Raw genomic sequence first — 10744 nt, 5'->3', positions numbered from 1 at the left:
CCCCGTGAAGACTATTTTTGTGTCAGCTCCTTTCTGGGCCAGTAGTTATGACTTCTAACATTTAGGGTTCACATGACCTCAAAACCAACAAAAATACCCCAAGGGGATATTGAAACGACTCGATCTCATGGAAGAGGGAACAGGGTGCTGAAGAGGTCCCCTCTGGGGTGACTGTTGGGTTTTTAATTTAGATTCCTTTAGGTCCTAGAGAGCTTTAGTTCAGCAGATCCTGGTCTTCCTGACACCCAACCTTGGTCAAACAGCTGGGTGTGTCCCAGTTAGTTTGGAAAGCTCCCTGAGAAAGAAGGCTTGCCTGTCCAATACGGGACACTCAGCCACACACAGCTATTCATTTGGAACTGACAAGGACTCCAAGTGTTAAAGAAACACCAGGGTTTCAAGTGTGATTCTTCAGATAAAAAGGAAAATATTTCTGTACTTTTTACTTGCTTTAATAATAACACTTAGAATACAATGAGTTAAAGAAAACATAATAAAATTTAGAATTTAGTTCAAAGCCCAGGTTTGGCTTGAACTTGCTGTGAGGCCTAGGCTGGTCCCGACTTCCTTGGTCCTCCAGCCTTAGGCTCCCAAGTGCAGGGATTGAAGACAGCTTACACATTTGCTTATGTACCATGGCTATTAGAACATATAAAATGACATTTGTGACATCTCAATTGCTCTGATGTCCTACAGCCCTGGAGCTCTGTATGGAAAATTTTCTAACTACAATGCTGGTTTCCTTGAAGTGGCTTACAACATGGGAGGAAGGGAAGGGACAGGTGACTCACCTTCCTTTGCACACAGAGTCCAGGTTAAAAAGGCAACACCTACATTGTGCTTGGCCATCACTTAATAAGGTGGGAGCAGGGGTTGAGGCTATGAGGCAGTGGTAGAGTGCTTGCCTAGAGTGTGTGAGGCAAGGACAAAATAAAAACGAACAGACAGAAGAAGTCCCTATGGCTGCAACAAGTTCCTACAATCTAAGCTACGTGTGGTGCTGCTGTCCAACACAGTACTGGTGGTACAGAAACTTCTCTGTTCTTGTCTCTTCACAAGGCAGAATTCGGTCAAGAGATGCGGGCAGTTTAAGGAGTTTCTTTAGCAAAGCACTCCAGAGAGGCTGCAGTGGGCTGTACCAAGATGGGGCCAGCACAGTGGGTTCTGTGTTGTGAGTCTGTGGATTAGAAATATTTTTATGAATATATATTAGGTGGGTGGCATATTGATGAGGTAACATGACTCTTTCTCCTCCCCAGTCATGGTGGACTGGATCAGCCTTTTGGAATATTTATTCCCATGATCCTCTAGGAAAGCTCACAAGGAGGGTCAAAACCACACAATAAGTGACACTGTAATGAAACCAGGGTCTTTGAGGATGCAGACTGTTCACTAGAGCACGTGTGTGGGCGAATGTCCTGGCCCCTCGGTTTCTGACATGGTGGGGACAACTGTCTATAGCCTCGAGGGTGTCTAATCACAAAGGGATGTTCTGATTGCCAAGGTTTCCTGCCTCCCTCCCATCCAGCTCCTCTGAGACGTCACCAGGGTCATGGTTGACATCACTGCTGTCTGACATATTCATAAATACATACAAATACACAGGAAGATGTATGTAGGTATATCTGTAAACTGTGCGTGTGTGTGTGCTGTATGCGTGTGCATGCATGTTGATATGCTTTCTCACACATGCATCTGTGAAGGCAGGAAGTGACCACATCATGTCTTCCTTCACTACACTTAACTTTTAAAACAGATTTTATGTATACGAGTGTCTGCACAAATGGTCTTTGTCACTGTTCTATTGGTCTGAAGAGAAACCATAGCCAAGGCAACTTAAGGAAGAACTCATTTAACTGGGGCTTGCTTCCAGCTTCCCAGGGTTAGCACACCGTCATGGCGGGGAGCTGGTGGAGCATGGTGGGCAGCAGGCAGGCATGGTGAGGGAGAAGTAGATGGGAGCCACATCTTGATTTGTAGGCAGTGGGCAGAGACAGAGAGAGAGACAAAGGCTGGTGCAGACTGCTGAAACATCCAAGCCAGTGACACACCTCCTCCAACAAGGCCACACCTCCTCCAACAAGGCCACACCTCCTAATCCTTCCCAAATAGTTCCACTAGATGCTTCCCCCTCCACCCCCCCCAACCCCCGAGCATTTAAACACATAAGCCTGTGGGAACCATTCTCAATGAAACCACCACATATGTGCATGTCTGGTATCCAGGAAGGCCAGAAGAAGGTATTGGATCCTCTAAAACTGGGGTTACACATGGTGGTAAGATACCATGAGGGAGCTGGAAACTGAATTCAGGCTCTCTGTAAGGACAGCAAATGATTTGAATCACCAAACCATCTCCCCAGCCCCTCCTCCTTACTTACTTAATCAATGTTTTTGAAACAGGTCTCTCACTGAAGCTCAATGATTGGCTTGGAGCCCAGAGGCTCCTGTCTCCAGCTCTCAGTTCCGAGACTACAGTAATGTGCTACCACAGAACCACCACAGTCGAGAACCACCACAGTCCTGTGCACCACAGAACCACCACAGTCCTGCACACCATAGAACCACTTTTTACCTGGATCCAAACTCAGCTCCTCCTGCTTGTGCAGAGAACACTATCCACTGAGCTATCTCCCCAGGTTGCTGTTGTTTTGTAAATTGATGCAAGCTTGATACACACACACACACACACACACACACACACACACACTTCAGGATGCAGACACACATGGGAGATGGTTATCCTTTGGGAAATGTGTATTAAACATATTACTGTCCCTGAAGTCATGTGAGCTCAGCTGTCACTGTTCTCAAAGATGCAGCTGCCTCTGCAATGTTCACCAAAGCAGTTGGGCTGAGAAACTGAGTTCTGAATTCCTCTACATCAGCAAGTACAAGGTCACATGACAGTCTCCCAGGGAAATCCTCAAGGGACAGAAATATGCTTCCAAGATGAGTGGCTACAGAAATGGGACACGCTCCTGACTTTCTGGTGTACCCGTGAGGAAACAAAAGCACAGAGAGGTTGAGTGACTCCACCAGAGGCAGCACAGCCTGAAACAGGGAAGAGCAAACATGTCACCTTCACAGGAAGTGTAGATCTCAGGAGGAGGAGAGACCCCGCAAGAAGGGAAGGACCCTCTGATGATGGGAGGTCGCAGCCCCTGGGGATCCAGGCCTGGATTGGGGTTCTCTCCTGGCAGACACTGAAGGGGCGAGGAGGTCCACCTGTGCCTGTTCCTCTGGATGAGCCCTGTGTCCTTCCCAAGACCCAGCAGGGCTCTGGATCTGGGTGTCCTCAAAACCCGATGACAGATGACATTGACTGCAAGCAGACACATTCCAAACCTGGAGGAATGGTAACAATGCAAGCCTGAGAGGAGGCTGGGGAGTGGGCAGAGTCTAGCAAGGCCTGCTGGGCACTGCATAAGTCCTCAGCGAATATTTTCAGTGCCTACTGTGTGGTGGGCTCCCTACTGTGTGCAAGACTTGGGGCTGAGGCATTCCTGGATTCTAGCCCAGAAGCTAGCTCTGTGGCACTGGGTGGGGGGGGGTAGGGAGTGGGGAGGGGAGGGGTGAGACTCTTCAGGGAGTGGAGGCACTTCTACCCTCCCCATCCCCCCACCCTCTCCACCCCTGTTCTCCCTCCCTCCCTTTTGGGCTCCTTGGGACCTGGGAGGGGTAGGGCCAGGCAGCCTGAGCTGCTATCTCTTGAATGCTGGGCTGGGACAGTATCACCACCCCACCCCTGTCATCACCTCATACCCAGTCCTCTGAGGGCAGCTGTCCCCAGGCTGGGTCCATAGACTTGGGGCCCTTGACACTGTCCCTTGCTCTCAGAGGCGCATTCCTCTCCAGCTGGAATCTGCACCATGAACAAGACAAACATCTCCAGAGAAGTGTAGGCCCAAGTGGCATGGTGGTGACAGGTGTGGCCTTGAGTCAAGTAAATCTCCCCCCCCCACCTCCCCCAGTGAGGTGCTCTGGAGCAAAAGAAAGGCCAGGGCCTAGGTACAAGGTGGGTCTTCCCTTCTGCCTCTCAAGGAAGAAAGGAAGGAAGAAAGAAAGAAGCTTTCATTGGAAACGGCTGTTATAGTGAGGCACCTTCCTTGGGATTGGCTGTCATGGTGAGGCACCTTCCTTGGGATTGGCTGTCATGGTGAGGCACCTTCCTTGGGATTGGCTGTCATGGTGAGGCACCTTCCTTGGGATTGGCTGTCATGGTGAGGCACCTTCCTTGGGATTGGCTGTCATGGTGAGGCACCTTCCTTGGGATTGGCTGTCATGGTGAGGCACCTTCCTTGGGATTGGCTGTCATGGTGAGGCACCTTCCTTGGGATTGGCTGTCATGGTGAGGCACCTTCCTTGGGATTGGCTGTCATGGTGAGGCACCTTCCTTGGGATTGGCTGTCGGTCTGATGCTACAGGAGCTATGACGGCTGCTGCTTAGCAAGGAAGGGCTACTTCATGAAGACCCGAAATTAAACAGACACATGGGTTTCTAGCCCTTACCTACAAGTAGTCTAACAATCCCTGAACTATGGAACTTTCCAACAGGAAGCAGTTTCCAGAGCTGTCCGGAACGGTCTGGGCCACTGAGACTTCCCTCTTTCCTTTTTGTCTCGCAGACCTTGAAAAACCCTGGGGACCTACCAGAGCTTTCCGCAAGGGTCATGGTATGGGTGTGTCTCTGGTGAAGTCCTGAGAATCCCAGGCATGCCTCAGTGGAGCCAAGGATCCTTGGGCTGGAACACAGAGGGGAGGTCCCAGAAGAGAGCTAAGCATCTCCTGGCCAGCGACCCGGTCCAGGGTGCTCTATGCTGGAAACAGACATACCTGTGTCTTTCCACAGTGTTAGAATGTAGAGAATTGAGGCAGAGACAGAAAGCTGCTTCAGATGAAAGAGTCACTGCAGGATGCTGATGTGACTCATTGATAGAGTGCTTGCCCGGTGTGCATGACGCCCTGAGTTCCATCCGTAGTGCTACATAAACTGGGCGTGGTGGTGCACACCTGTAACCCCAGTACCTGGGAAGCGGAGGCAGGAAGGTCATAAATTCAATGTCATCCTTTGATCCACATTGTGTTTGAGGTCAGCTTGGACTACACAAGACCCTGTGTTAAAATAAAAAAAATCAAATGGAAGACGGGCATGATGGCACACGCCTTTAATCCCAGCACTCAGGAGGGCAGAGGCAGAGGCAGGTGGATCGCTGTGAGTTCGAGGCCAGCCTGGTCTACAAAGTGAGTCCAGGGCAGCCAAGGCTACACAGAGAAAAACCAATAAAACAAATTAAAATAAAAAACTCACAAATAGTCACTGCTTAAAGATAGTAATGCACCCAGATAGATGGAGAGCTGCTGGCGGGTCACAGAGCCGTGGGACTGCCGAGGGGAGGTTCAGGCCTCGGTCCAGATGGACCACAGATGGACAAAGGCAAACTCAAGCGGAGGGACTGTGCAGAGCTGAAGCCCCTGGGAGAGCAGAGTGCACAGAGGCATCAGGTGACAGGTCATCAGAGTGTGAATGAGAGCATCTGCAGACCTGTGCGTCCAGAAGGTTCCCAGGATTGGTTTCTCCTACAAAGTCTTATCTCAATTTAAAAAGATTTCTGAATCATCTCTGCATCAGTCCTCTCCTTCCACAGTGTAAGTCCCGGGACTGGACTCAGGTTTCGGGCTTGGTGGCAAATGTCTTCTCCCGCTGAGCCCGCCCTGATAAGGTTTGAATATGTTCTTATACCACTGTGCTACCCATACGCTTTGTCCTCTTTTTACTTTTGGAACAGACTCTCAGTTTGTGCCTGTTATGCAGCTGTGGTGAGAATTCTGGTTTCTTTAAACACTCAGTTACGTTATGTGAATGTGTTTTTGTTTTAATGCCAGGTGTGGGATAGGAGGCTACTTCCTAGCAGGTGTTTGCCTTGTGCACTAGCAGGAGCGGGGGGGGGGGGGGTGTCCTAGTTACCCATAGTTTAATTCCGAGGGCTCTGGAGAGAGTACAAAAGCCAGAGTCCTTAGATGAGTGGGGGTGGGAAACCCTGAAGAAGGCAGCTACTGCTGCCCCTGCTGCTGCTGCTGCCACCCCTGCAGCTGCCCCTGCTGCTGCTTCCACTATTGCTGCTGCTGCCCTACTGCTGCCCTGCTGCTGCTCCCCTTGCTGCTGCTGCTGCCCCTGCTGTTGCTGCCCCTGCTGCTGCTGCTCCTGCTGCTGCTGGTTCTCCCTGCTGCTGTGTTTGCTATTTCTGGATTGCTGGTTTGCTGGAGTGCTGGATATTCTGATGACAAAGATTGGACTTGCCTCAAGGAACTCTATGTCCCTAATCAGCAGAAAGTAACTTATAAAGGTCTATGCCCCGTTTTCCCTCTAACCTCCCTTCTCTCCTACCTAATGTTGGGGGTTGAGGTTGGAAGGGATTATGGTAGAATAAAGGTTGGAAGGGAGGTAGAGGTATAAGAATCCAATAAAATAGATCTTTTAAAAAGTATGCCAACATGTAGCAGTTCTCTATGGGATAAAAACCCTTTATCTTGAAGAAGATTCCTTAAGGCAAGCAATGTTCTAAAGCAGCCGTTCTCAAGCTGTGGGTTGTAACCCTTTGGGGTTGAACAACCCTCTCACAGAGTGTTAGGGTCTGAAACTCGCTGAAGGAAAGACCCCAGGCTCAGATAGTATGCAAACAACAAAGAGCATTTGTTTCTGCAGAAGTCCAGCATGCAGGGATCACCACTCAGGCAGAATGGCGACCTCAGGCAGGGGAGCTCACGGGCTCTTTCTAAAGGCAGTTAGGGGAATTCCAGATGCAGTTAGGTCATCTTTGTTCCCATCAGTGTAAACTAAAAGCGCAGATAAGGGTGCACTGGCGATTGGTGCCAAGTCAGGAGTTAGTCAGGAGGTGGAGGCTTTGGCTGGCACCAAGTCAGGAGTTAGTCATGAGTTAGGGGCCCCGCTTAAACCAACAGTTGAGCAACCTTATCTCCTCTGGCCAGATGTCTTGGCCAGTTCTGATTGGTTGCCCATTTTCTGTGTTCGTTTTTTGTTTTTTGTTCCCTGTAACTGAAGTCTCTGTTTATGAGGAAGAGAAACTTAGGCATAGGCTGGCTCAGTGAGACACTGAAACTTGTCTTGGAGTTGGTTAGGCTTATTTAACCAGGCCCCCTCAAGGGGTAGGCTAAGACCAGTGGACAACACGGATGCTTACATTATGATTCATGACAGCAGCAAAGTTACAGTTATGAAGTAGTAACAAAAATAATTTTATGGTTGGGGTCACCGCAACACGAGTCACTGTATTAAAGGCTGCAGCACTAGGAAGGTTGAGAAGCCACTGTTTGAAGGGCTTGTTGAGCTCAGGAAGTAAACAGCACAAAGGCTTCAGGAAGTCCCTGAAACGGACCAGATTTACTACGTCCCTCCCTCTCCAAGTGTGTGTGTGTGTGCAGCAAAGACTGCTGAGAGACACTCTGAGACCAACTGAGTTGACTCATCTGAAAGAGATGCCGCCTTAGTTAGGGTGTCTATCGTGTGGTAAGACATCCTTTTATAAAGGAAAACACTGAGTTGGGGCTTGCTTACGTTCAGAGGTTTAGTCCGTTATCCTCATGGTGGCACGGCGTCGTGCAGGCAGACACGGCGCATGGCGCTGGAGAGGTAGCTCAGAGTCCTACATCTGCATTGGCAGGAAGCAGGAAGAGAGAGAGACACTGGGCTTGGCTTGAACATTTGAAACCTCAAAGCCCACCTGACAGTGACATACTTTCTCCAGCAGAGCCACGCCTCCTAACAGTGCCACTCCCTATGACTCTATGGGGGCTGTTTTTATTCAAAGCACCGCAACTGCTCTTCAGCCCATTGATCTGCCTGCAGGTGGTACAGAGTGCTCCAGATTTCTAGGTTTCACGGTGTTTGATGATGGAGCCATCCATCCTTGTGTCATTTCTGCTCTAATAAGTAACTCCAATAAAATTAACTGGTTCACAAAGTTGGGCTTTCGTGGTGTCCTTATTTTGGTCTGTCATCAGTTCCTTATCTAGATTTCTCATGTCTCCCCAGCAGTGTAACGCAACAGTGCCCCATGGGAGATGCTGGACAGGGTTTGGTGTCCGTGTGTACAAACATGATGTGGAATTATCTTGCCTCAAGTTAAATGCTGCACATATGAATCCTTTATTCCCAGGGGAATGCCAGGTCTTGCCTTCCACTGGGACAGAGTGGTGCCCGTGGAATGATCTGGGTCTTTTCTCATTCCTCACAGACAGAACCCTGTCTGCGTGCTATGAGCTGAAGAGGGCTCTCAGATGCACCAGACAAGCTGGGCCACGGGGGCAGCAGCAGGAGGGAGGATGCTCTGAGCCTGTCTCCCCTTCCCCACCCCAACTTTCACCTGTCCCCTAGGCAGGTCTGTCTGCCTAGCCTCCTAGGTAGCCTGGCTTCAGCTCTTTTTGGTTTGGGAGATTTTTCAACTTCTCTGGGTAAATGAAAGAGTTTGCTTTTGAGGTCTGAGGGTCATGACCCTGGCAGGCCTCTTCAGCTATTACAAGGGTACCTGCCACTGTGTAACAAACAAGTCCCCGTACTCATGTTAGCTCACAGCTCTGCAGGCCTCAAGTTTGAGGGCTGTACCTGGGTGAGTTCTGCTCTTCTCTTACAAGGCTCCTCAGGGTGTGGTGGGACGGTCCTCTAGTCCTTGGATCTAGGAACAGAATCTGCTCCCCCCCCCCAAAAAAAAAGGTCATTAAAGCCTAGACTGATCGCAGGCTCATTGTCCCTATTCTGGGAAGTGACAGGAAGACAATTTCAAGGCCTGTCAGGACTGCAGAGTATTCAAAGCCAGACCAGTCAACTTAATGAGACTCTATCTTCAAAAAGAAAGGAAAAAACCAAAACCAAAAAACAAAAGAGGGCTGGGGTGCATCTCAATGGCAGAGTGATTGTAAGGCCCTGGGTTCAACTCCCACTTTTAAAAAAGCCAATCAAAAAAAAAAAAAGCCAATCATTGCTTTGTCAGAAGATCCCTATTCACTACAGTTATTGACTGAGGACACTACTTTGTCACTCCCTTTCAATGGGAGCCACTGCCTGTTCCTGGAACCTTCTAGAATTCCTGCTCATGTGGACATACTATATTTAAAGAGCCCACAGACTCCTCCATTCTTGTTCTCTCTCTCTCTCTCTTCCTCCCTCCCCTCCTTTCGCCCTCTCTGTCTACTCCCTTTCTTTTTCTCTATGTGATATTCACATGTATAGCCCAGGCTAGCCCCATCTCTCAATTCTTTCCCCTCAGCCTCCTGTATTTCACTGGTCACTGTGCTGACTCTCTCACTCTGCTGAGCCTGTCTCATCGTCTCTCTGCCGCCAGCCAGAGAAGACATTAACTTCCCCGCTTCCAAATTTATTTACTTAATTGATACATAAAATAGTTCATATTTTATCCTATATTGTGAAGGGCACCTATAGATTAGAAAGGCAGAATCTGCTGTTAACTTCCGCACAGTCAGCGGGTTTTGTGGAGGCAGTTAACCCTGCCCTCTCAGCATGCGGCAGGAACGCGCTGTGCTGAAACAGCACTGCGGCTCGAAGGTCAGCGTTTGCCTGGGCTCCGGAAGGAACTCAAGACCAGCCCAAGCATCTTAGAGAGAACTCTCTGGAAGTTAGAGAAAAGGGGATGGCGGAGAAAAGTGAGGGCATAGCAGAGCGCTGGCCTAGGATATGCGAGGTCCTGGGCTCAGTCTCCAGCACCATGGAAGAGATAAAGCAGACGAAGAGCCCAGGAAAGAGAGGAAGGAGGGAGAGAGAAGGGAGAGCAAGCAACGTATTTTCATTAACTCGTTGTCCTCCTGCACCACAGATCTCATGCTTGGTTGTTTTGAAAACAGTGGTTGGTGTAGTCCAGGCTACCCCTGAGCTCGTTGTGGATGAGCCTTGAACTTTGGATTCTCCTGCCTCTGCCTCCAGAGTTCTGGGTTCCGAAGTGTGTGCCTCATGCCCAGTGTCTGCAGTGCTGGAGACAGAGCCCAGGCCACTGAGCATGCCAGGCACACACTCTACCAGCTGAGGCCCGTCCCCAGCTTTGGTACCACATGGCTCTTGACCTTATTCGTCCTGTCTGTTATGTTCCGTGAACGGCAGCTCTCCAGCCTCTAGCCACCCAACCTTGCTTCCTGCTCCCTGCCTTGCGCTCACAAAGTCTGCTCGACACCTCCACCCTCTGCAAGGCTCCACCTACTTCTGGGATTATACAGGGTGTCTATCTCCCCAACTGGCAGCGGTGCCCCCATGTTCACCCTGCCCTTTGCTGGCACCTCCCAGCAGGGCTGAGCTGGCCTGGGAATCTGAGATCTTGGCTTTGAACTCTGCATGTCCAGTAGCTGGCCACAAGACCCTAGACAAACTATCCCCTTCTCCCCTGGGACTCAGTTTCCCTATTTGCACATCTGGAAGATTGGAGTATGAGAGCTTCTCCACCATGGTCACCTTTTAAGGATCATCTGGGCTACTTGAGGAAAATGTAGCAGGAAGTCTTAGCAGTCCATGCTGCTAAGCAGGCCACTCTAGGGTAGGGCCAGGGCAGGGTTTATCACAAAGCCATCCAGCTGTCTGACAACTGTGAGACTGGAAACTCCCTAGAGTGGCCAGGCAAGAATGTGGCTCCCATTAGGACCATCAGAGGAGATGCTTTCTAAAGTCCTGACCCAGCACTCCTCCCCAGGGCCTGATGGAAGTGGCCAGAGGACACTCTGGGAGC

The 10744-nt window shown here is 50.0% G+C and overlaps 1 long non-coding RNA gene across 2 annotated transcripts; it reads right to left on the bottom strand.

Annotated features, from left to right (window-relative positions):
- On the bottom strand, positions 1-7669 carry LOC311585736. 2 transcript variants are annotated; one of them, XR_014775321.1, is made up of 6 exons: positions 7576-7669; positions 4836-5027; positions 4653-4744; positions 3765-3864; positions 3082-3347; positions 1-1177 (listed from the first exon to the last, which is right to left on the bottom strand). It is a non-coding gene; the product is annotated as an uncharacterized lncRNA (long non-coding RNA). The 2 variants fall into 2 exon arrangements; XR_014775322.1 differs by lacking the exon at positions 1-1177 and having other exon boundaries at positions 2159-3347.
- Between the last annotated feature and the right edge of the window lie 3075 nt (positions 7670-10744).

This window comes from Acomys minous (genome assembly GCF_964271855.1).
Source record: "Acomys minous genome assembly, chromosome: 16".
Taxonomy (NCBI): domain Eukaryota; kingdom Metazoa; phylum Chordata; class Mammalia; order Rodentia; family Muridae; genus Acomys; species Acomys minous.
Note: the sequence above shows the minus strand (reverse complement) of the source record. Positions and strands in the feature narration are given on the sequence as shown.